We start from the raw sequence: 25,646 nt of genomic DNA on the forward strand, positions 1-25,646 counted from the left end.
CGGCTGGGCGCCGCGAGAGAGGACCGGCCGCAGCCGCCGAAGCGTCGGACTGGAGGAGGTGTGCCGTGGCGCTAGCTAAGGAACCCTCTCGAATGAGGGCTTTGATTTTCTTCAGATACACTACCGGCCATTACAATTGCTACACCAAGAAGAAATGCAGATGATAAACGGGTATTCATTGGACAAATATATTATGCTACAACTGACATGTGATTACATTTTTACGCAGTTTGGGTGCATAGGTCCTGAGAAATCAGTACCCAGAACAATCACCTCTGGCCGTAATAACGGCCTTGATACGCCTGGGCATTGAGTCAGAGCTTGGATGGGGTGTACATGTACAGCTGCCCATGCAGCTTCAACACGATACCACAGTTCATCTGGAGTAGTGATTGGCGTATTGTGACGAGCCAGTTGCTCGGCCACCATTGACCAGACGTTTTCAGTTGGTGAGAGATCTGGAGAATGTGCTGGCCAGGGCAGCAGTCGGACATTTTCTGTATCCAGAAAGGCCCATACAGGACCTGCAACATGCGGTCGTGTATTATCCTGCTAAAATGTAGGGCTTCGCAGGGATCGAATGAAGGGTAGAGCCACGGGGCTTAACCCATCTGAAATGTAACGTCCACTGTTCAAAGTGCCGTCAGTGCGAACAAGAGGTGACCGAGACGTGTAACCAATGGTGCCCCATATCATCACGCCGGCTGATACGCCAGTATGGCGATGACGAATACACGCTTTCAATGTGCGTTCAACGCGATGTCGCCAAACACGGATGCGACCATCATGATGCTGCAAACAGAACCTGGATTCATCCGAAAAAATGACGTTTTGCCATTCGTGCACCCAGGTTCGTCGTTGAGTACACCATCGCAGGCGCTCCTGTCTGTGATTCAGCGTCAAGGGTAACCGCAGCCACGTTCTCCGAGTTCATAGTCCACGCTGCTGCAGACGTCGTCGAACTGTTCGTGCAGATGGTTGTTGTCTTGCAAACATCCCCATCTGTTGACTCAGGGATCGAGAGGTGGCTGCAGGATCCGTTACAGCCGTGCGGATAAGATGCCTGTGATCTGAACTGCTAGTGATACGAGGCCGTTGGGATCCAACACGGCGTTCCGTATTACCCTCCTGAACCCACCGATTCCATATTCTGCTAACAGTCATTGGATCTCGACCAACGCGAGCAGCAATGTCGCTATACGATAAACCGCAATCGCGATAGGCCCCAATCCGACCTTTATCAAAGTTGGAAACGTGATGGTACGCATTTCTCCTCCTTACACGAGGCATCACAACAACGTTTCACCAGGCAACGCCGGTCAACTGCTGTTTGTGTATGAGAAATCGGTTGGAAACGTTCCTCATGTCAGCACATTGTAGGTGTCGCCACCGGCGCCAACCTTGTGTGAATGCTCTGAAAAGCTAATCATTTGCATATCACAGCATCTTCTTCCTGTCGGTTAAATTTCGCCTCTGTAGCACGTCATCTTCGTGGTGTAGCAATTTTAATGGCCAGTAGTGTATGTAAACTGGGTAACAGGGTTGGCGCACTTTATTGGGCGTGGGACGATGACTGGCGGCACGGGTACGCGGGCGATAAGAGCCGGAGGGACAGCGGCAGCCGAGCCCCGTGTTTGGAGAGGTCGGTCAGATTCGCGCAGTAGCAGAGTACGGCCCGCTCGTCGCACCACGGGGGGTGCCTGTCGCCTTCCCCTTCGGTAGCGACGCAAGCAGGGGCCTGCGACGTGGGCAGCGTCGCAGCCGGCGCCTCACACATCGTTTTTAGTGCACCGTGGCCCACCGCTCGCCTGCCGGGCGACGCTGGCGCCTGCATTGTCTCCGTCGGTTAGGAGACTTCCAGTGTCTGAATTAAGGGGGGTCTACAGTGCGGCACCCGTGTAGACCACTGCCGTCCGACGGCCAGAGGCAGTTTCAGACCTACGCTTTCCCGCGCGCAGACCAAAAACGTCAATTAATTGCTAGACTAAATGATGACTAACTGAAAACCTCACTGCCGACAGCTGTTGCTGATATACCTAGATGTTGACAGCTGAAAATGTGTGCCCCGACCGGGACTCGAACCCGGGATCTCCTGCTTACATGGCAGACGCTCTATCCATCTGAGCCACCGAGGACATATGAATAGCGCGACTGCAGGGACTTATCCCTTGCACGCTTCCCGTGGGACTCACATTCCCAACTGTCCACAATTCTACATATGTATTGTACCTTATATATTGTCCCGGCCGGGGCACACATTTTCAGCTGTCCACATCGAGGTATATCAAAAACACCTGTCGGCAGCCGAGGTTTTCGGTTAGTCATCATTTATTCCAGGGAAAAGCTGCACGGTCATCACAGTAACTGTTCTTTCGAGAACAAGTTACTGTCTTCGTATATAATTGCTAGACTGTTACGACGTCTGCTGATATAAAAGAGCACACTCCGAATCTGGCGTGATGACTCGCGATAGGAGGAAAATTTGTTGTAATGGTTTGGAGGGGGAAGGAACGGCAGAATCCGACAGTATGATTGGCAGATCTTTCTGTGTCCTCCCACGGTTAGAAATTTTCCTGCGCGGTGGGGACAAGGCGATAGTCTCTCGGTGTGAAGGCAAAGTGAGGAATTCACGGGATTCGCATCCGGATGGCCTGGGAGATCGGTCGTGTTTTGCTTCTGTACCGCCACAGCGAACATTACAATTGCTCGCTTCTGGTGTGAAGGTGATCGCAGGAGTCAGAAGTATTACTGTCACGATAGTTCGGGCAGAGGCTGTCTGTTACCACTTAGTGTCAACAGTCGATACTGTCCGTCGTTCCGCGCTCACACTACTTCGGTCTTCATCCACGGGCATGCAGCATCATCCCTGAGCTCCCAGCTGTCGGCGCGCGACCACTCTTGCAGGTGGTAACGTAGTCCCAGTAACGGCGCGATTGGAACTTGTCTAATTAATCTGAACCCTATCAGCTTACACTGTCGCCTTGTCGCCATACTTAGTCACGGCTTGCGAGAGAGGTCTGTATCAAGGACTCTCACTCCTGATCGATGTTGTTCGTAATAGTCAGGAATAACGTGTTAAGGCATACTCACAAAGTTGTAGAGTTCCTTACCTCATCCCATTCCTGTACACTAGTTCAGCCAACATCTCATTACAAAATTTACATTGTTCTTATTTACATTCCATTCAATATTTGTGTCTTGTAATATGCAGGGAATTCTCGGAATAAATAGTCTTTTAATACCAAACTATTTGTATTATTTAATACAGTATATAATATATATGCAGTGTTGTGGCGTATCAAGACAACCACGCCACTCGGAAGTAGCCGAAATGCACGCGTTACGCTCACGCAGATGGGCGTGAGGTCTGAAACAGGATACGTAATGAATGCTATAAAGAAAAGTACGTAGCTCCAAGAATACTTAACTTTAATCCATCATTTGTATACAGCATTCTTGATGATACAAGTGAGACTCTCTCTAGAAATGGTTCATGGCGCCTTGCTACGTCGTAGCCATGGACTTAGCTGAAGGCTATTCTAACTGTCTCTCGGCAAATGCGAGAAAGGCTTCGTCAGTGTAGTCGCTAGCAAAGTCGTCGTACAACTGGGGCGAGTGCTAGTCAGTCTCTCTAGACCTGCCGTGTGGTGGCGCTCGGTCTGCAATTACTGACAGTGGCGACACGCGGGTCCGACATGTACTAATGGACCGCGGCCGATTTAAAGCTACCACCTACCTACCAAGTGTGGTGTCTGGCGGTGGCACCACATGCAGTATATAATAATAATAGTTGAATTTCTTCTTTATTATCATGGCCCTTTGGAAGATACAAGTGATAACCTACGAAATTATCATAAATTGAATTATGTCGAAGGCGCAACCATAAGCAGGGCCGTATCATAATTTCCTGCATGTCTGATGCGTCATAGAAACTGTGGTAGTTAAAGGGGCTTGAGTGTATTAGCCTAACTAATACGAATTTCTTTAATTAATTTGGGTGACATGTCCACCTCGCAACTGTACTAAGATTTTGGCCTTGTGACGGGGACAGTTACCCCGCTGGAAGATGCCAGCGATGTCGGGGAAGATGTCGAACGTGAAGGGATGCCTTTGGTCCGCAATGTTCACGTAGTCGACAGCTGACACAGGTCGGCAGCAAGTGACCGTCTTGTTTGTGCCAGGTCGCACAGATAGTCCAGACAAGCGAGCACGGACACTGAGGAGGAGTCGAGATATGTCATTAACTTTAGCTTTCAGTTGTGGAGACCGGGCGAGTTGGCGCCACTTAATGCCGTCTTTTAGTCTGGCCAGAATCGGAAGAGTGCAGCCGGCAGAGCTTTCAGGCATGACAGCACCTTCTCCAGACTCGAGACATCAGATTAGCAATGCAGATCGTGCGTCTTGGTGTTCGAAGCCACGAAACTGCCCTGCTTCAATGCCTTAACTCAGCCATAGTCTTTCCACGACTAGTTACGAGTCATTGTCAATTCGCAGGTGTTTGTATTGATTATCAAATGGTTCAAATGGTTCAAATGGCTCTGAGCACTATGGGACTTAACATCTGTGGTCATCAGTCCCCAAGAACTTAGAACTACTTAAACCTAACTAACCTAAGGACAACACACACATCCATGCCCGAGGCAGGATTCGAACCTGCGACCGTAGCAATCGCGCGGTTCCGGACTGAGCGCCTAAAACCGCTAGACCACCGCGGCCGGCTATTGATTATCAAACTGATATGACTGCCTGTTATGTGTCGACAGAAGTGCCGACACAGTGTTATTTTGAAGGGCCGAATAGGCACGCTAAGCTCACCCAGAATATCGTGAAGTCTGAAACAGGATGCTCAATGAATGCTAATAAGAAAAGTACGTTGCTTTGGGAATACTTAACTTTAATCCATCCTTTTGGTTTACATCGTTTATGGTGAATACAAGTAAGACTCTCTCCAGATATGGTTAACTGCGTCTTGCTAGGTCGTAGCTATGGACTTAGCTGAAGGCTATTCTAACTGTCTCTCGGCAAATGAGAGGAAGGCTTCGTACGTCTAGTCGCTAGCAATGTCGTCCGTACAACTGGGGCGAGTGCTAGTCCGCCTCTCTAGACCTGCCATGTGGTGGCGCTAGGTTTGCAAGTACTGACAGTGGCGACACGCGGGTCCGACATGTACTAATGGACCGCGGCCGATTTAAGCTACCACCTAGCAAGTGTGGTGTCTGGCGGTGACACCACACTGCCTGTCTTAACGCCGTTGAGACTGCTTTTCATTGAAGCGTTGTGGCGCTTATGGCGACTCAAATTTTGCGTCATCTGACTGGATAAAAAAATACATTGGGTCATGGCTTTTCATTCAATAGTTTTTATTTCACCTATATTAGGGTAGTTCCGTCCACCATCCACCATAACTAAGTTATTATAGCCATAATGAAGTAATATTAATTTGCACATCACTCACTGGATAGTGTTTTCGCCGGCCGGGGTGGAGGGGACTGATGACCTCAGAAGTTAAGTCCCATAGTGCTCAGAGCCATTTGAACCATTTGATAGTGTTTTCACTTGCGTTACAAATTTGTGAGCATTAAGTTCACGGAAGTGTTACGACGTGAGCCCGAGCATCTAACAAAATTGTCTCACTTGTGCAAATGGCTTCCTGATCTCCTGTCAGAAAGATCGAATTTGGTAGAAACTGACGGAAAGTAATCTAGTGCAGCAGAAGTGACACCTGGAGTTCCCCAAGGGAGTTTTACAGGCCATTTGCTGTTCTTAATCTATATAAATGGTTTAGGAGACAATCTGAGTAACGCTCTTAGATTGTTCGCAGATGACGCTGTCGTTTGTCGTCTAGTAGAGTCATCAGAATTTAAAAACGAATCACACAATGCACCAAAAGCGGCTATCGACCATAAATAATAAAGAGTATGAGGTCCTTCACATCAATACTACAAACACTCCGTTCAATTTCGGTTACACGATACATCAGGCAGATTTAAAATCTGTCGATTCAACTAAACATCTATGGATAACAATTACGAACAAACTAAATGGGAACTATAACGTAGAAAATGTTATGGTGAAAGCGAATTGAAGACTGTGTTTCATTGGCAGAACACAGAAAGAGAATGCCTAAACTATGCTTGCCCGTCCCCTACTGGAGCGCTGCTGAGGGGTATGGGATCCTGTCAGATACGAATGACGGTGGACATCGACGTAGTTAAAGGAAGGCAGCTCGTTTTGCATTACCGTGAAATAGAAGACATAGTTTCACGGATATAGTGAGTTGGGACAGTAGACATTATGAGAAAGGCGTTTTTACTGACAGCGAGAGCTTTTCACGAAACTTCTATCACAAACTTTCTCCTCCGAATGCGAAAATATTCTGTTGGCTTACACTTACTGTACGTAGGTAGAAACGATATCGTAATGAACGTAGAAGAATCAGAGCTCATACGGAGATATTTAAGTCCTAATTTGTCCCACGTGCTATTCGAGCGAAACGGTCGAGAAAAAGCCTGGAAGAGGTCCTCAGAATTCTGTCTAGTACTGAAGATGTAGATGTGTATTTAAATGAACGGACGAGGATTTAAATGAACGGACTCGCCGATTTAAGCTCGCCCTGCATGCTGACGACGCTATGTTATATACGCGCAGCTCGGACATCCAGGCCATGCAGCTCACACTCCAGGCCGCCTAAAACGACGCGGAGTCACGGGCGACACAGTAGATTTTTGGCCTCCAATGGCGTAAAGAACTAAGCACTTGTCGTAGCGAGATGGACATCCTGGTTGGAGCTCAGCAGTAGGTAAGCATGGCCAAGTACCAAGGTGCCATTCTCGACAGGCGTATAACTTGGAAGCCAACAAGTCGAAGAACTGAGGGAGAAAGGGGTGTGGAGGCCTCACCAGCTGTGCTCGCCGCGCCGCGCGGGATTAGCCGAGCGGTCTGAGGCGCTGCAGTCATGGACTGTGCGGAGGTTCGAGTCCTCCCTCGGGCATGGGTGTTTGTGATAATTTAGGTTAAGTAGTGTATAAGCTTAGGGACTGATGACCCTAGCAGTTAAGTCCCATACGATTTCACACACACATTTTTTTTTTTTCTGCTCGCCGCTAAACCAGACGTCGACAGCTGCACAGGACGCTTGAGTTGTTCCGTAGAAGACGTTGCAGCTTCCAGTTTTGAGGTCTCCGACTGTTGTCTGGGAGAAACACTGCCGACACACATGTTCATCGCCTATTTCGTGATTTGCCGACACCGGGTGGCCGGAACACAATGCCCTCGAAGAGGTCTGGGTGATCGGCCAGTGACTTATAAGAGAACTGCAGGGCGTCACAGAACCGTTGCATCTGAAAGCTGGCCGCCAAGGTGCAGCGCCGTAGCGCTGTCAGGTGGCCACACCTGCTGGCGGATTACTACTATCCTTACAGCATCGTTACTTCGCGTGTTTCAAGTCGCCGGCAGATATGGCAGCCAAGAACAAAAGTCGCTAGAATTGGATCAACGGACGCCAGAAGGAACAGTCTAGAGAGCTAAGGCAAACAGTAGAATTCCCCCTATGAAGATCTCGCAGGTTTATGACAGACTTGCCTCCCCCCCCCCCCCCCCCCCCCCCCCCGACGATTATGAAGGCAGGTATGGAAAGCTTGGAATTTTATCCGGACAATGGCGGTACTGATTCGTGAAAGGTGTAGAGTAGCCACCCCGGCATTAGCCGCAGCTGGTTTAGGGAAGCCACAGGAGACCCAAATCTCAGCTTTTTTTGGGAAGGAGGAGGGGCCACGTGCAGCCCATTCACCCTCACCTGGTTCCCCTCCAGAGTACCAGCCACAGCGCCACTTCGTTTGGAGAGAGCAGTCGAGGTTCGATGCGATCATTACGTCACGCGCGTAAACATTACCTAATGCGCTGAAAATATTTCAACAGAAAAGTCTGCAGGCCAAATTCTTGGCAAGCTAATATATTATGTTCACTAAACTCTGTACCCCAGACGAATTAATACTTCAGCGTCCTGTCTGACATAGAGTTGTGGCGAAACAAGCGTCGTACTATTGTGAGAGACACAGAGGCGAATGGACGTGCCGGCACTTTTCCCAGTTCACTGCTACTAGTGCCACGTCGTCATAATGCAGCCTCGCGTAGCATACAAAGTACTCCGGCATAATCTACGAATGAAATTGGCTCAAATGGTTCTGAGCACTATGGGACTTAATTTCGGAGGTCATCAGTCCCCTAGAACTTAGAACTACTTAAACCTAACTAACCTAAGGACATCACACACAACCATGCCCGAGGCAGGATTCGAACCTGCAATCTTAGCGGTCGCGCGGTTCCAGACTGTAGCGCCTAGAATCGCTCGGCCACTCCGGCCGGCACGAGTGAAATTAAAAATTGAAATAATTTTACGAAACTTTGTCAGTTCATGATTCAGCATATTAATGTTAACATTGTGAAGTGTCAGAATGACCTAATGAATATGTTTCGCTAAATATATTATTTTAAGAAAAAATAAATGGCGCTTAACTAATAAAGCTAGAAAGCTAAAAACTGTTCAGAATGTACAAATGTATACCAAAATCAACTTGATGGGAACAATATTTTGGTCAAAATCGGCGTTTTCACGCAAATTTGAAAGTGCTAAATATTAAGCTCAGAAAAATGAAAATTCGTATCTATCTTCATTTTGTTATAAAACATTACCTGTGTGGCTCCATTAAGCTACTTCTATTAGTTTTCAAGTTATTTACTCAAAACTAAATTTGGAACGAAAATGTCTCTATTCAAATTCGATTAAGTATCATTTATATTTGTTAATAGAAAGTTGTAATTGCAACACTTGATTGCATTCATTAAATAACGCAGGTGTACCGAGTTTTAAAACTTTATTGTAAATAACAATCGTTACAAGGGATCTTAAAGAGGCAGTTCAGAGGTGATGTTTTACTGTCGCTTTCGTTCTAAAAATTCTTCTCTCTTCATACAAAATGTTTGAAGATTGTAAATTGTTACTGAACAGAGATATTAATTAACACGTTTGCGAAAAAGGGGCCGTTTTGATACTACTACTTGTGCCTGCGGCGGTTGGTAGCAGATGCTCCGTTCGGCGGACGGCTGCGCCTGTATACTGTATAAAAAGGCCAGAGAGGCAGCGAGAAGTGAGGCTCGGCACCGAAATATCAATCTGTCCGCGTCAGTCAAACGCCTGTGCGCGGTGTGCCTCGGATGACGTCACAGCCAGGCAGCTACCAAACGCGTTTTCGGTAAAAGTATTATGTGAACTCGCGAGGCATGTACACCGTCCTGGATCGCTCAGATTTCACGGAAAGACCTGTTTGGGTGCCAGCCGTAATGTTGACAATACCGCGTGGCAAGTGCTGAGATTAGTTTTCCATTTTTTAAGTAGAGCAATTAGATGTCAGACCAGTTTAGTTGGAACTTCCCGTAGCGATCGCCTCTGAGTTGTCAGTGGTGCTGTTTCCGATAGGAACATTATTATTATTATTATTATTATTATATTATTATCAGGAATATTATTATGTATTATGCGTGTGAACTTTTATCGACTATAGCAACCAGCTTAAAACTCTAAACTTTTATTTGTGGTCACAGTTTCCAGATCCTGATGATTAAATAGCAACTAGGAACATTTTCTTTCAGTGGGCACAATGAGTAATGTGGACTTGCAGGATGGAAATTTGTGGTCAGTATATTCTCCATCGCTTTCTGGCTGACCATGAAAACAGTTTTCAGACTCTTGTAAACGGCGAAGGTTATGGATTGATTGACTGTTTTACCCGCCGTTCCACAGAGTCAGAAATCTTACTTTTTACGAGTTATTGGTATTTTCACATAACCACTAATGGTGTATGTTGTTCTATTACAGTGTAATAGTTTTAGAACTTGTAACTACCTAAAGAAGATAGGACAGAAAGGAGAAAGACGATCGGGAAAGAACAAAAATGGAAGAAGAACGCTAGTAAAAGCATGCGTAGTGGTTTGAATTATTTAAATTATGTTGTATTCGGCCTAACGTAAAAGTCTTAGAACGAGAGCATAACACCAGGAATGACGTCAGCCTAAAAAACTGTGCTCCCAGCTACCCCAATTCACGTTTTTTGCGCTTTCTCTAAATTAATCTGGAGACCGGTTGCGCTCTCTCCTTAAAGAAGCATTGATTTATTCGTTACCACGGGTTTCTCTATAGTAAATCACTGATATGGACCAGATACTGATCTCTAGCCTTTCTTGCTTTCCTCCATAGCGAAGGTGTTGTATGGTGTAATGCGTTGTGTGGGGAAGTGTGATAATCTATACTAAAAATCACTGTACGCCTATGATGAGGATGATGAGGACAACTCAACACCCAGTCCACGAGCGGAGAAAATCTCCAACCCGGCCGGGAACCGAACCCGGGCCCGCTTGTACGGGAGGCGAGCACGGCACTACCCAGCGAAGCAGGAGGACTTGATGTGTAGTAATGAACGTTAACTTAATAAATGTTTCTTCCTGAACAGTCAAGTTAAAGCATATTTTATATCCACAGGATACGGTAATACGGGCAGCCGTAAATAAACATTATTGTAAACTAGTGTTTCCTACAAGTGATATTTCATGTATCAGCAAGCTAAGAAGGTTGCTTATAATGTTATACCTGTTCCATGGACAGAAAGATTGTCAACCTCTTGCGGTGGAATATTAGACAAGGCGTGCCGTAGTTTTCTCTTTGGTTGTTCTGTTAGCACTTTTTTCGATTTATTTTACTGTTTCTCTTTTTCATTTAGACTTCATGAAATACCTATAGCTGCAACTATTACTCCGGTGTGTGGCTGAGGATACTTGTACCGCCATCACTTCCCTCCATTCCTTTTCCATTCGCGAATGCCACGTGGGAACAATATTTGTCGGTAAACCTTCGTATTTGCTGTACTTTCTCTCACTTTCCCGTAGTTATCATTTCGCGAGACGTGCGTAGGTGGAAGTAATAAGTTGCTCGGCTCTCCCCGGAACGTACTCTCTGAACGTATAGCAGACCACTCTGTAATCCGCCGTATAAACGTCAAGAAGAGTAACAGATTATGCGTGAGATTACAATCGACCTGAGTGCAAAGCTTATGAAAAAGAAATCCGAACGAAGACTCTGCTGGTCGAAAGTTTAACTTCCCAAAGTTTTTATCCGTAACGAATCTTTCTTGCAGTGCCGCACTGTACGCGGTAGTATGAAAAAATTACTGAAGCTTGAGAGCTGAAAAAGATGTTGCACCACACAAGGACCCGACCCCGGAAAATCTAGTCTTTATCTCGGCTTGGAATTTAAAACGACACTTAATTTCCCAGAAAATATTCTCTGTATTTAGTCTCCGATTTCTAACTTATTTCGAACATTCTACCTCAATGAACACTTTAGCAATTCTTTGCAGTGAAGAATAGACGTAACTGCCCTATGAATAAGAAGTAATTGAGAATTCTCAGCCTAAAATGCGTTGATTTTCTCGGACGGGACACTTCGTGGGGTGCAATTCTAGATTGTATATGAGCCACTGCTTAGATTCCTGCCATAGTCGCCTAAGACTTCTGGTATAACATGTCACCGCCATCTCCTTTCGATGGGAAGACGGAATACAGCAATGACAGAAAACTGAATGAGGATGCAAAACGCTACGGAAACCGCCGCATTACAGACAGGGAAAGTTCATGCACAGGAAATGTAGCTTGTAATCGAGAAAAGTCGTCGTGAGTCGCATGAAAACGTCAGAAGACTGACGACAGAAGAAATGTCTAGTTGAATCATTTGACTAGCATTTCCAGTGCCACGTAGATATTTATCTAAAAATCCTGAGATGATTCGATTGTATACGGTTACATAAACGCCGCGAGTGGGTGCTGATGTTGCCACATTCCTGAATGAGGGCTGTAAATAAATACTGCCTAAGTCGGCTGTTGCGAAATTAATTCCACGTCCTTGAAAGTTAATGAAGTGCCCGTTATGCGGTCCAGGCACAGATTATGATCTTGAAACAAAGGCACGTACGTTCCTCTTTTTTCCTTGTATGTACTGCTCAACGCGAAATTATAAGCTATTTCACTTTTCACTGGCCAGCTACATTTTACCCCGTCTAAAGATTGTCGTTCTCGTGACTAGTAACTTTTGTCGACTAAAAAGCACGTTGAACAGCAATGATTTTGTCCGAGTAAGCAGATTGCACAATCAACATTCTTTTTAGCGATGTACAAAAGACAAGAGAGAATTCCAGGCCACCACAGCTCAAAGAATTTTGCGTAATTTGGCGCACTGGGTACTATTGTCGCCATGTCAATTAGTCGTTCTGTTTAAAATTTGCTGCAGTCGAGATCCGGATTTCTAAGTATTGCTACTTAGATCATACGCTTAATTGTTTCACTTGTAATTTGCATGCTGTGTCGCTCCAGAGTGGAGCAGGCCTCAGAGTCTTCCGTGCATCCACCTGTGTGCCAGTTGATGACCGCCATCGTGGTCTAGCTTGTCTTCTGTTGCAGGTGCCCACGTTTAATGTTCCTATGGTGGGAAGCTGTGGGCCGGGATCCACTGAGCCCTGTGACGCGACCTGTGTGGGTTAGGACACGGCAGCACCACCACGGACGACGCAGAAGCACACACAAATGGAAAGACTTCCACACAGGGTGCGGGAATATAGAGGATGGAGAAAAATATGGAAACGCGGCGAGAAAAGCGTGCTTGAACATAAAAGCGGATGGCGGCCAAGCCTGCAGACTGCGCTGCTGTCGTTGACCACGAACGACACCTGTGCACTGTCTTCAACTCGTTGCAGGCGTCAGTTGTGGTCAGAAGACTATTCTGTGCAGTTGTGAGTGCACTGTGTACGAGCTAAGTGAATTCGAACGTGAGAAAGTTGTTATCGCTCGTACGTGAGTGCTCCCGTAACCAAGGTACACGAAGTATGTTTGGTGTTTCAAGAGAAACCGCATCGAAGATTAATACTGCATACAGGTAAACCGAAGAAACGTCATTCGCTAAGACATAATGGGGATGAAGGTATGTGTGTTGAGTGATAGTGACGGACGGTCTTAGAAGAGGAATGTGACGAAAAATATGAGGCAGAGGGCTGCGAAAGTCACTGCGCTACTGCATGTCGCACTCGCGAACCCCGTCGTCTTCAAAACAGCACAAAGGGAGCTCCGTAAGGTGGGAACTACAGGACCAACTGGAAATTCAAAACCACTCATCAGTGATTGGAACGACAGTAGCAGTACAAACTGATGCGGAAGCCATCAGACCCATACTGTGGAGTAATTGAAAAAAGTCAGCCGGCCGCTGTGGCCGAGCGGTTCTAGGCGCTTCAGTCCAGAATCGCGCTGCTGCTACAGTCTCAGGTTCGAATCCCGCCTCGGGTATGGGCGTGTGTGATGTTCTTAGGTTAGTTACGTTCAAGTATTTCTAAGTTCTAGGGCACTGTGACCTCAGATGTTAAGTCCCATAGTCCTTAGAGCCATTTGAACCATTTGAAAAAAGTCATTTCATCGGATGAGTGTTGTTTGCCGAGTTTACCTCACAGAAGTGAAACATGGCTCGGGTTCGGTGATGATTTGGGAAGACGAATCCTGGTGTTCCATGGGCCCCACGGTTACTCTGAAAGGGTGCCGTACTGCAGAGGATTATGTGAGCATTTTGGCTGATTATGTCCACACACTGGCAAAATGTTTGTTCTCCCTGACGAGCCACTGTGGTCTAGCTTGGAGAGGAGGCAGCGTCACCTCCACCATCGTCACCTGCGCTTGCCACTATTTTGCAGGACAAACGGGACGAGGTTCCCTTCGAAACCTCACAGGACCTGTATTTATCCATTCCGAGACGAATGGAAGCTGTTTTGAATGCCAACGGTTTTCCTACACCCTATTACCCAAGCTAACGTGTTGTGTTTTTAGTGTATCCACATTTTTGTTCACTCCCTGTGTGTTTAGTTACAAATCGCAGTTAATGTTTACTTGTCGCGTTACTGCGACTGAAATTTGTATACCTAACAAAATGCAATACTGGGTGTATCGTAACAACGTAATTCTAGATAAAGAAGCTAGTGTAGCGTCATCTGAAAATGAATGAAAGTACGGCAGACAAATTTTAAAACATTTGCACGCTTGCATTTTTACTTTTGCACGCTGGTGAGAGTTATTTGTTTGAAACTTTAGGATGATTTTGTACAATGAGAACACATTTTTTCGCTTTCTTCATGTTTTTTTTTTGAAGGCATAATTCAAATTCCTACTAAGATATTGTGTTCATTTCTTGATTTTTGTATGTACGCTAAGAAAGAAGGCAAAGGCTATAGTAATGACTATTCATGCAGTTACTTCTGCTTTAGCGGAAGTGTCGAACTGTATGTGGGCACAACGCGAGTAAATTGCTTTAACCATTATGCTGAAACTACGAGCGATTCAGTCGCAGTGTCACAGAAATCTCCAGTGATTTGTATTGAATGTGGAAAAATATACCCAGGTCACTCTTGGAAAAATTCGCTTTGCTGTAACTGACTGTTTAACCTCCGGAGTTTACAGGACTGAAGTCGTGAATAGAGTAGCGTCTAGACTTGGTTATCAGTTGGGATCAACTTCTGACAGTTACCACTGCTTGTAGCAAAGGGACTGTTATGTACGAACAGCAGTAAGAACATAGCTGTAGCTCTTTCGTTCCTGAAGTGCTTGCACTTGAAAACAAAGCATTAATGTGAAAGGAGGTGACGCTCGAGTGACAGAACGAATGAATAGTCAAATTTATGTGTCGTACAATGATGTGGTATATATGGATACTGCCTGCAAAATGTTTTGCGAATGGTGCTAGTAGTAAAGAAGTAATAAATTAAAACATCAAGAGTGACGCTGAAGTTCTTCTGCATGAACAGAGAAAATGTAGTAATCCATAGTGGTTTTTTCTTTTCATCATTTTGTGGGTTGTGTCAGCGAGGAGAAGCCCGTAAAGGTTTGATATCATGTGTAAAGTTCGTTGGAAGACACTAAGTGCTGTAATTGTCAAACGTAAGCAATTTGCACCCTTTGAGTTACGCTACTTCAACAAATAAACGCAATTTCGAAGTGCAGTACTTGTCCTACCATGTTAAACTTTTAACATAAGAGCATGTCTCTTAATGATTTGACTATGACAGCGTTTTAAATTTTTAAATTTGGTAAATAATTATTTGAAATATGGAAAGTAAAAGTTTTGTTGCCCCTGAAAGCCGTTAGGTAGGCAACCTGCAATAGGAAATGTGGAACATGAACCGGGTGAGCCCCTCGGTTCCCCTGGGCTGATAGCTCGTCAACAGCTGCCGTCTATTCTCCCGTACAATACCTCCGCAGAGGTTCTTCACCTCTGCCTTCTACGGCCCGTGAAGCATCACAGTTGTGTCGGCGCCGATTTTTGGACAGCGCCATTTTGTTATGCGCGGTATACCTCAACCACGGCGGCACGGTAAGAGTTGACAAAGTTAATAATTTCGGAAATAATTCCACACTCGGTTTCGAAAGCCAGTGGTCACGACCCTTTGGACGTCAGGTAAAGCGCTCCGTTGCCGCACTACGACAAAGACTGCACCGTTTGCCGCGCTGCCACCTGCCGTGCGAGAGTGGCTGCTGCACGCTGACGTCGAACTCAGGCTATGGGCACATTAACGACGCTTGGCCAGCGTCTATCGTGGAGGAGCGTTTAGAATGCACAGCTGCTTGCAAAGCCACGTACAACACGGCAGTGGGTGAGCGCCAGATGTTACTCTTGGTACTCGCTTTAGTGCAATCAGTACATTCTCTCGAAATGATAAGTTACGCCAGAAAATTATTCAATACGACGCTATTGATTGGAAATATCAAAATGTTTTAGGAGATTGATTCGTTTGTGCAGATGATCTGCTCTACGTAACTGTTTGAGATAATTAATTTGTCTCCCAGTTCAAGCTTTCGCCAATGTGTATATCCAAAACAGTAGCTTCGCCTGGTTTTTACGAGGTGCCTGCGTACGTCGCTAGACGCTGTCCATGTAATGGTGGGCAGAGCAGCTGGTGGCGGCCGCCGTCAGAGGTGCAGCGGCGGCCTTGGCCGGCGCCGATGACCCGCTGCTGCTGCTGCTGCTGCTGCTGCTGCTAGGTGGACGGGTGGGTGGGTGTGACGCCCACGCCGCTACGCCGCGCCGCTACGCCGCGCCGCTCGGGCCCGACCCTTCGGAGCGCCACACTTGTGTACAGTAGTCACGTGACACCGCTGCCACGCGGACGTTTGGAGATGTAGCCGTTAAAGAGCACACCGGACAAACAGTTCGTCAGTCCCCGGCGAGATCGCGCTAACACCGTACGATAACGACTCTAACCGTCGCGGGGGCCGCAGTCCGGCGGAGAAGAGAATCCGCAAGTTTGTTCAGATACGCCGATGACCGCTTTAAGGCCGGAGTGTAACGAAAGGCGTCTTCTGGCGTAAAGCTGAGTGGGGCTCCAGTGGCGCCCGAGTACGGTATTTGTATGCAGCTTGTATCCTGATTAGTAGTAAAAACTGGCAGACGTGAAAACATACGATAAACTTTGTGTTCTGCCTTACGGCAGGTCTTGTCATGGGGGGGAAGCCTCGTCAGAGAGGTCCACCGCATGAGCGTCTAGGGATTCCAGTGGTGGTTTCCCGTTGCCTTCCAGTGCTGATGATGAAATGATAATGAGGACAACAAAACACCCAGTCGCTGAGCGGAGAAAATCCCCGACCCAGCCGGGAATCGAACTCGGGCCCATTGGCGTGACAGACCGTCGCCCTGACCACTCAGCTATCGGTGCGAACAAATATACGATAATAGTATCAATAACGTTTCAGAAAACATAGTTCCGCGAGCGAGCCATTTGCGAGATGATTGCCAATGTGTGGTTACGAGCGACCACCGACTTCAATGTCAAATGTGTTCGCAGTCGGTACAAATATAACCGACGCTCCGCCGGCGGCCCCCTCACCGTGATTTTGCGTGGTTTGCTCACGGTGGCGCAGGAGAATGCCAGGGGGAGCGAGTTACGTGCACCCACCAAATGCGAGCGCCGGCAAGCGAGGAAGCAGGACAGCACGATGCTGGCGAATGCGGCCGGTTCCATCGCCCCCTCCCCCTCACGGCTCCGTCGGAGGGGTGTCGTGTACCGAGCAAAAGGTACCCCGAGCAGCCGCCACCACACCAGCACAATCTCTGGAGTCCGTGCTTCTCTGCACCACCTCCTTCAGTGCGTCGTAGACACCATACGATAACAGCCACCCCAGAAAGAGCTGAAAATCGTCGACTACAGTGCTTCCAACTTGCACTAACAGCCCTGGAAATTCTTCCGGCAAGTGGCACAAAACATGACGCGTAGCGATCTCTCAGACCGTTACGAACCAACAGTCTGACAGTTGAGCCGCGCGTCGTAGCTGCGCGGTTTGAGGCGTCCTGTCACGGACTGCGCGGCCTCTCCCGCCGGAGGTTGGAGTCCTCCCTCGGGCATGGGTGTGTGTGTGTTGTTCTTAGCGTAAGTTAGTTCAAATAGTGTATAAGTCTACGGACCGATGACCTTAGCAGTTTGGTCTCTCAGGAATTCACACACATCTCAACATTTTGAGTTCAGCTCAGCGTCCGGAGCAAGCGCCGCACAGTACTCTAAAGACGTTCCGAATTGGCAGTAATTGGACTATCAAGAATATCTGCAATCATTACTTTCCCTCATAGCTACGATGTCGTACACTGCCGAGACGACACAGTTATTTACATTTCATTGCATTACCTTTAGGATATCAACTGACACGCATCAAACGGTACCAAAATTAAGCACTATACTACATTGTGACACACTTCTAATAAATGTTACTGGTTACCTGTTATAGTGTTGCCAAAAATCTTATACAGTACTGCCCCTTTTAATTAGCAAGCGTGCAGTCAGTCACCTTTAATAAAGAACAGCATGGAAACACTTTTCTGGTACCGTGGATGTTTGAGCTGAGTTAATAACAGCATTCAGTTGCTACATTCCCAACACAGAATACATCTCACGGCTGATGTTTGACCAGTTTTTAAATTAACCTTTACCCACTTCCCTCAATTAATCAGGGACCCCTTGGAGCTAGGTACAAAGCCGACACTTTGAGCAGCTGGGACTGAGCGGGAAATTAATCTTAATCCCAGTTGCGTATTCATCTTACCTCTTAACCCCCCCCCCCCCCCCCCGCGCACGCCACCCCCGCCTCCGACGACTGCGTATGTCCCACGATAATTTGATAAGTTGCCTTACTGCAGGATGAAGCTTCCCTACGTGCCAATCCCACCAGTGTAGGCGAGTTTTACTGGAGATCGCCCGGTCCCATTCACCTTACCTCACAGATCGTTCCAGACTTCAGGTTCTGACACCATACCCTGCTGAGGCGCTACCCAATCGTGCTAACTGGGCCAAGGTTCTTTTCTCAACTGAGTGCCCGGGCGCACACAGTCTTAGCCTCTGTTCGTCTAACAATGTCTGATTTTTATCTGTAATGAGAGCGGATAACAAACGTTATTCTGTCTTACGCACTCCATACAAACTGATTAATATAAGTTCTGGCCCTGGTTTCAGACCTGTTGCGTTGATCTAGAGTGGGTCTGTCTGCGAAATAATGTTTTCTCAGCATTTGCTTCAAGCAGCTTTTCTCAACTGAGATGGGAAATTTTCTAGCAACGATGTGGTTTTCACACCACAAAACGAATCAGTTATCATCTCTCTTAGCTGAACAACTCTTTCTTTGACAAAGCGCTGTGTCCATAAGAGCGAGATGTTCACACTGATACACAACGTAGCTCATCGAGAGTAATATTCATTGCAGATATTTCAGCCGAGATGTTATTAAAGGACTTAGGTCACTATCAAGCAAATGCAGTTAAGGACAAGCACTACAGAATTTACGAGTTGATAATCTGAGAGATTGCGACCGGTGAAATACACCCACGAAATGTGGCACAGTGATAAAAAAGTGTTAATGACTTGCCTCTGCCCAACTAGAGACTTAAATAGGGCAATGGAACTGATGTATTCGTCGAATCATAACCATATATTTGAAGACATGCTTCCACTTACCCTGTCGTTAGCTGCGCCTCTGTAAATATGAGTGAGAAGTAAACACTGCATATTTACTATCAGGATGAAATTGAAAGTATGGGATAAAATTAACAGTGCAACAATACTCTCTCTAGCAACGAGTCGTGCTGACACCACATGGTTTCCTTAAAAAAAAAAAAAAAAAAAAAAAGGTTGATGCAACTGTAACTAACTGCGATGTAAATCTGTGATAATTATGTATACCGTCACACAATTTTCGTGCGTCGAGAATGGGATATCACATATGGACGTACCGCATAAGCAACGGGCGCTTGTAGCTGTATTTACATAATGGAAGCGCTCACCTCCGACCTTCTGACGCTGTCGTCTAGTTGGAAACAAAATTTATGTCCGCAGGAAACTGTTTTAAAGAAATTACTGAGCGACAACAAACTGGTCCCGGGAATAAAGAACAGTTTACAAAAGGCATGCTTTGATATACTGCGTCATAATTTCGGTAGCAAGGAAAAATTGCTAAACAACTTACATCGAGTGGACAGTTGGCAGTCAGATGGCAATTACTGGTCCAACCGCAACCGCCTACAGCTCCAAGTCCGGCTCACGACGGCTTACTTCGTCACCAAGCAAAGCCGAGTCCGCGCCTCTTCCAAACCAATTATTTTAAAGATGTGGTTTCACGGCTCGATCAGTATTCACGACTTACTTCCCTAATAACCTAGGAAAACCACTACATCGCTAGACTACGTATCAGCTTGCCATTTTGTCGCGATTTTATTTGTGATTGTTTTAATTCTGTCACAAATGGTTCCGTTTAATGCTAAAATCCTGAGTCAGCTCGATACGGGAGGCAACAATTTTTGTTATCCACTTATATCGGCTGGGCTACGCTTTCATTTCCTTTAGGGGCTCGGTAGCGACTTAAACCTCTATTTGTTCTTTCGAGAACGGCTATAATTGTGAAAGAAAAAAATAGTCGGATCGACAATAATTATTCTTAGATAATTAGTATCTTTCTTTTTTCGCTAATAGACAAGTCTAAAGATTGTGAGAATAAAGTTTCTCGCCCTTCTCGTGAAATTTAAGAGAGATCTTAGACTCACAACGAACGTCTGCTAAGCGTGGATTCTAACTCAGGTCTCTACGAATACGTGAACAATACTGTCTGTACGATCGCGCGTCACACATTGGATCAAACCACGTTTGCCTACAATGGAACTCTTAGGAACTCAGTAGGCAGCGAGGTGACCGCGAAATGCTAAGACTGTATTTCCATCATCCGGGAGGCCAATGTGTCAATTCCTGATGGCCGTCAATTCCGTCCACTTCGCAACAATATTATACTGGGGAGAGCCGTCGTCACCACATATTGTGGAAAGAAAGGCACCCGTAGACTGTGCACTTGGACGGTCTTAAGTGTATCCTGAAGTAGACAACATTCCCTCAGAATTGCTGAGATCTGTGGGAGAGCTAGCCATGACAAAATTATTCCATCTTGTAAGCAAGATATACGACACACGCGGGATACCCTCAGACTTCAGGAAGAACATAATAATTTCAATTCTGATGAAGGCAGGAGCTGACAGATGTCAATACGATCGAACCATCGTTCTGATTCGTCATGCAAAATATTGACACGAATTATTCATTGCAGAACAGAAACACTGGTAGAGGCTGACTTTCGCGCAGACTGGTTTGGGTTCCAGAGAATTGTAGAAACAGGCAAGGAAATGCTGACCCTACGAGCTATCTTAGAATACATGTCGAAGAAAGGTAATTCTAAATTTATGGCATTTCTAGATTTAGAAGGCTAGCCTATTCTCTTTGAAATTTTGCAACTTTTACAGATACCACAGTCCAGTTATAAGATACGTAGAATAGGAGAGGGGAGCCATAATTGAGAAGGGAGTGAGATAGGTTTTGTAGTCTATCCCCGATGTTATTCGCTTTGCACATTGAACAAACTGTGAAGGAAAAGCAATGAGAAATTTTGAAAGGCAGTTAAAGTTCAGGGAGAAGGAATTTATTTTATTTATCCCAGTCCAAAGAAAACGGAAACACAATATAATATAAAATTACAATCTAATATTAAGGACTGAGAGAATTTCACACTTTGTGAGTCCAATTTTCAGCCAGAATGACGCGGTCATACGCTGCACGCAAGTCCTCCATGTCACAGACTTCTTTCAGGTTACTGCAGATCAGTAAGTGTTCAGAATCTTGTCTTGCCCCACATTCGCATAATTCATCATCATGATACACCACTTCTCCAAATTAGTCTTCACATCGTCACCCCCGTTCTCAACCTGTTGAGGGTCTTCCATGTCCCGTCTTGGAGATGGCAGCCTGATACCAGCTTTTCGGTCTGCGGTGCTGCCAGTCTTCTTACATGTGGAGGGATAAAAACTTTGCGGTTTGCCGATGACATTGTAATTCTGCCAGAGAGGACTAAGGTCTCGGAGGAGCAGCTGAATGAAGTGGATAGTGCCGTGAAACGAGATGATAAAATGAATATCAATAAAAGTACAAGAAGGACAATTGATTGCAGTCGAAGTAAGTCAGAATAGCTGAGCGAATTATATTAGGAAAGGAGACGATAAAAGTGGTAGATGAGTTTTGTTATTTAGGCTGCAAAATGACTGATAATGACAGCAGCAAGGAAGAGATAAAATGCTGACTGGCAATAGCAAGAAAGACGTTTGTTGAAAAAAGGAATTTGTTAACCCCTAATATAAATTTAAGGAAGTCTTTTCTGAAGGTGTTTGTGTGGGGTTTAGTCTTCTATGGAAGTGAAACGCGGATGGCAGGCAATACAGACAAGAAGAAGATGAAGTTTTTGAATGTGGTGCTATAAAAGAAAATGATTCAAATGGCTATGAGCACTATGAGACTTAAGGTCTGAGGTCATCAGTCCCCTACAACTTAGAACTACTTAAACCTAACTAACCTAAGAACATCACACTCATCCATTCCCGAGGCAGGATTCGAAACTGCGACCGTAGCTGTCGCGTGGTTCCAGTCTGAAGCGCCTAGATCCGCTCGGCCACAGCGGCCAGCTGATGTAGAAGAATGCTGAAGATTAGATTGATAGATCGATTAACAAATGAGGAGGTACTGAGTCTAACTGGGGAGAAAAAAAATTTATGGCGCACCTCGAGTAAAAAGCAGGATCGCGTGACAGGACACATCTTGAGAAATCAATGAATTTGGTAATATAAGGAAGTGTGGGTTGGGTTGGAAGGGGAGTGAGGGTAACAATTGTAGAGAGTGAGAGTAAGGCACGAGTACAGTAAGGAGCCTCAAATGGATGTAGGCTGCAGTAGTCGTGCAGTTGAGAGGTGGCAGAAGCCCCCTCTCATATTTCTATCTTAGTCTGAGTAATTCGATCTTCCTCTCTAATTGCATGCGGTGAGAAGTCGCTATTCCTTCACACACGGACATCCCACGCAGCGTCTCTCGTCGCCCGGGTGGTCCGGTGCCAGGCGGGCTCTGATGATCTTGAAAGGGTTAAGCCGAGGGGTGTGAGGGAGTCGGGTGAATGCTTTCCAGACGCTGACATTGTCAAAAGACACGCCCGCAGGGGCCTGAAGGAGCAGCTGGGCTAGCGATTCCGTTACTTCGCAGAAACTTAGCGAAAACACTTTATGGCGGGCTACCAGCGAGGCGTGGGAATGACTTGTGTTCCCAGGCAGTTCCCGCGTTTTCTGCAAAATCGTAACAGTGATTGGCTTGCTCAGGGCATAGCTCCGTGACGTAGCAAAATCGGCCGTGCTCCGGCAATAGAGTGGAATTTTCCGCCGGTTTTCGAGTTGCTGATTGGAACGGTTAACCACGGCTACTGTCGTGGGGGCGGGAATGTTCTGTGTTCGGTTTGTACGGGTGCTCTTGTGGGGAGTCGGCTCTCGCCTTTCGGTCGGAGTAGGTTACAGGACTGAGCTCTCGCTGCTCTGGACAGCCTACCTTCCGTTGGCTGTCTAACATACTTTTATTTAATTGTAACTGCTTGACGAAGTTGCTGAAGTTTCGACTTCAATGTAACTTTCCGAGTACAGTTGGCAATTGAGCGTTCTGTGTACAAGCGGCCTATGTTGTCTGTCTTGAGCAGTTTTGGCTAAAGTTGACTGTGTCGGAGTTACTGTGTGACTTCGCTTTTTAAAATCAATCACTGTACCGTCAGTGATTGTGTGGCGAGCCTTCTTCGTCTCCCTCAGAGGCGCATTTGTATTGCTAGGAAGTCTTTAGTCTGGAACAACCAGACCAGGATAATTTGTTTCGGGCTATACTCGCGACATTATCATCACAACGACGGGACGTCGAAGCAACCAGCCATCGCCTCCGATACTTGCAGTTAAGAAGACAGTTTGGTAATGTAGGTCCGCAGCACCGGCAGATAGGGATTTTCCTAGGTGATAATTAGAGCTCAGCAGAGCGCGCCTGTTCGTCTTTTTCTAACTTTGTTCTGTCTTGGATGTTCATTGTCTGAGTTCTCACTACTGTAGCAACAATTAATGTTGGGTTGGCTGTGTGTTTCTCTTAAGATTTGAGTTGCAAAAAATTGGCTCCACATACCACTTCGTCATAAATGTCACAGTCTAGTTTAGGGACAACTTCACCTTCACAGTATTGATTTGAGTATCCAATTTGAGCCGATTTGATGTATTGTAAATGTTTCATGTGTTTTGTTTATTATTTTGATTTTAGTCATAATAAATCATGTTGTTATGTTGGACAGAACTTTCATTCTGTTAATCGGTAGAGCAACCCTTTCATTTCTCACTACGTTAATGAAACTTTCCTTTGTTTAACTTATTTATCAAATTAAATTATTGCAGGTGCAAACTCTTTTCTACTCCACTTGCAGGGTCGATTACAGTCAGTTCGCGTTTCTTTTTAATCCATGTGCAACAGCAAAAGTCGGAGTTAGAAAAGGGGGGGGGGGGCTTAGAGCATCGTTTATGTATGAAGATTCTAGAAGAATTTAGTGTTAAATACACTGATAGCCCCGGCACCTCGCACAGCGATGAAGAGGCTTGCACACGACGAACTAGTGCGCAGAGCTGCACGAAACCAAGGCCGCCACCACTGCCACAACAACAAGAACAACAGCAGCAGCAGCAATCTAATGTGCACGTAGAAGTCTGTAAACTGCTTCAAACTAAGTGTGCTGTTTCATCAGATTTACTCCCTATACAGTTTTGGCATTGTGCTCGTTTTATGACGTCACTGTAATCCAGGGTAACTGTTGCTGTTAAACAAACTGTGCGGCAAATGGTGTTTGACCTCAACTGATCACTTATTAAAGAATACTTTTAACAGCAGGTTACGATGTTACGTGTCATTTATGAAAACCGTGTTGTATAGTACAGAATGGTGCCTTCAAATAACAATAAGTCGGCTATGACTGAAAACTGACACCACCGGGACGTGTTTGGAGTAAGCATCCACGTGCTGAACTGCACGCACCACATAGTCTGAGACGGTAAATGTGTTATACATGGTAAAAGCTGTGGATTATGCAGCAGACGGCGCCGTTCGGCTTTTCTCGACAGGCGCGCCGGCGCTCCCAGCCCCCTTCTGTCAGGCTCGGAGGCCGCCGGGCCGTCCTGGGACGCCAGCGTTGCGAAAGCGAGCCCCACCTGCGGCAGCTGCAACTGCTGCTCCATATGCGACCGTCTGGCCCACTCCAGCTGCTGCCTCCTGCGGGCCGCAAATGGAAACGCCGACACCCTCCAAACTTGGTCAGATGTTTTTTTTCCCTGGCAAAGTCTTCTCCCTGTTTACCTACACCGCTGCCTTTCTTATTGGAATCACTCGATTCATCTGCTGCTAATGGGCGTGGGTTACAGGCTCCACTGTTGCAGGGCAACCGCCTGCCTGCTTCACTAGTTTCAGTTTCGCTCGTCCTGCATTGCCTTTGAGGGATGCGCAGGTCCTGACCGGCTTCGACCAGCGGCCCGAGTGTACGCGAGGCGGCGCTGCCGGCGCGCGGGTCGTTGGCAGCCGCCTGCCCACGGCAGCTGCGGCAGCGCCGGCCGGGTCGCGGTCTCCTCTCCTCTCCTCTGCGCTGCGCTGCGCCGCGCCGCGCCGCGCGCTCCCAAGGCCCGCCCCAGACCTTCCTTGGAGCTCACCTTGAAACCGCCTACTCGCCTCGCCCGTTATCCTCCGCTACGGCTGCCAGCGTCTCCACTAACCAAACAAATACCGCCGGCTCACACTCCGCCGCTAAGAAGACGTATTTAAACTCGAGAGTTCGTTATGTAATGTGACGCCTTATAGGTAACACGAGACGGGCGGCAGTGTACAGATGAAGTCTGCAAAGGTAATTGGAGTTCGGCACTCTCTGTGAACTAGCTCGACGTTACCGTTGAACTCGTTTTATCTACCACACGGTATCATGCCGTCTACACCCGTACATCGTAGTACACTGAATTCGTCAACTAATGGTGGCGAATTTACTTGGATTCCCACAAGAGGGACAATCAGACAACGAGGAGTCGAAACCAATGTTGTTATCGTAGTGTGCCCGCCTAGGCTTCTAATACTTACATGCACGTCTGAAATAACAGACAGTGTCGACGATCCACAGCTGTACGAAAT

General features: G+C 46.5%; 1 protein-coding gene and 1 non-coding gene across 3 annotated transcripts in view; both read right to left on the bottom strand.

Moving 5' to 3' along the window:
• Window positions 1-25,646, bottom strand: part of LOC126100475 (uncharacterized) — a 368,319-nt gene that overhangs the window by 202,898 nt on the left and 139,775 nt on the right. The gene's annotated exons all lie outside the window — the stretch shown is intronic.
• On the bottom strand, window positions 2,062-2,135 carry Trnat-ugu (transfer RNA threonine (anticodon UGU)). Its single transcript has one exon. It is a non-coding gene; the product is annotated as a tRNA-Thr (tRNA).

Source organism: Schistocerca cancellata, chromosome 9 (genome assembly GCF_023864275.1).
Source record: "Schistocerca cancellata isolate TAMUIC-IGC-003103 chromosome 9, iqSchCanc2.1, whole genome shotgun sequence".
Lineage (NCBI taxonomy): Eukaryota > Metazoa > Arthropoda > Insecta > Orthoptera > Acrididae > Schistocerca > Schistocerca cancellata.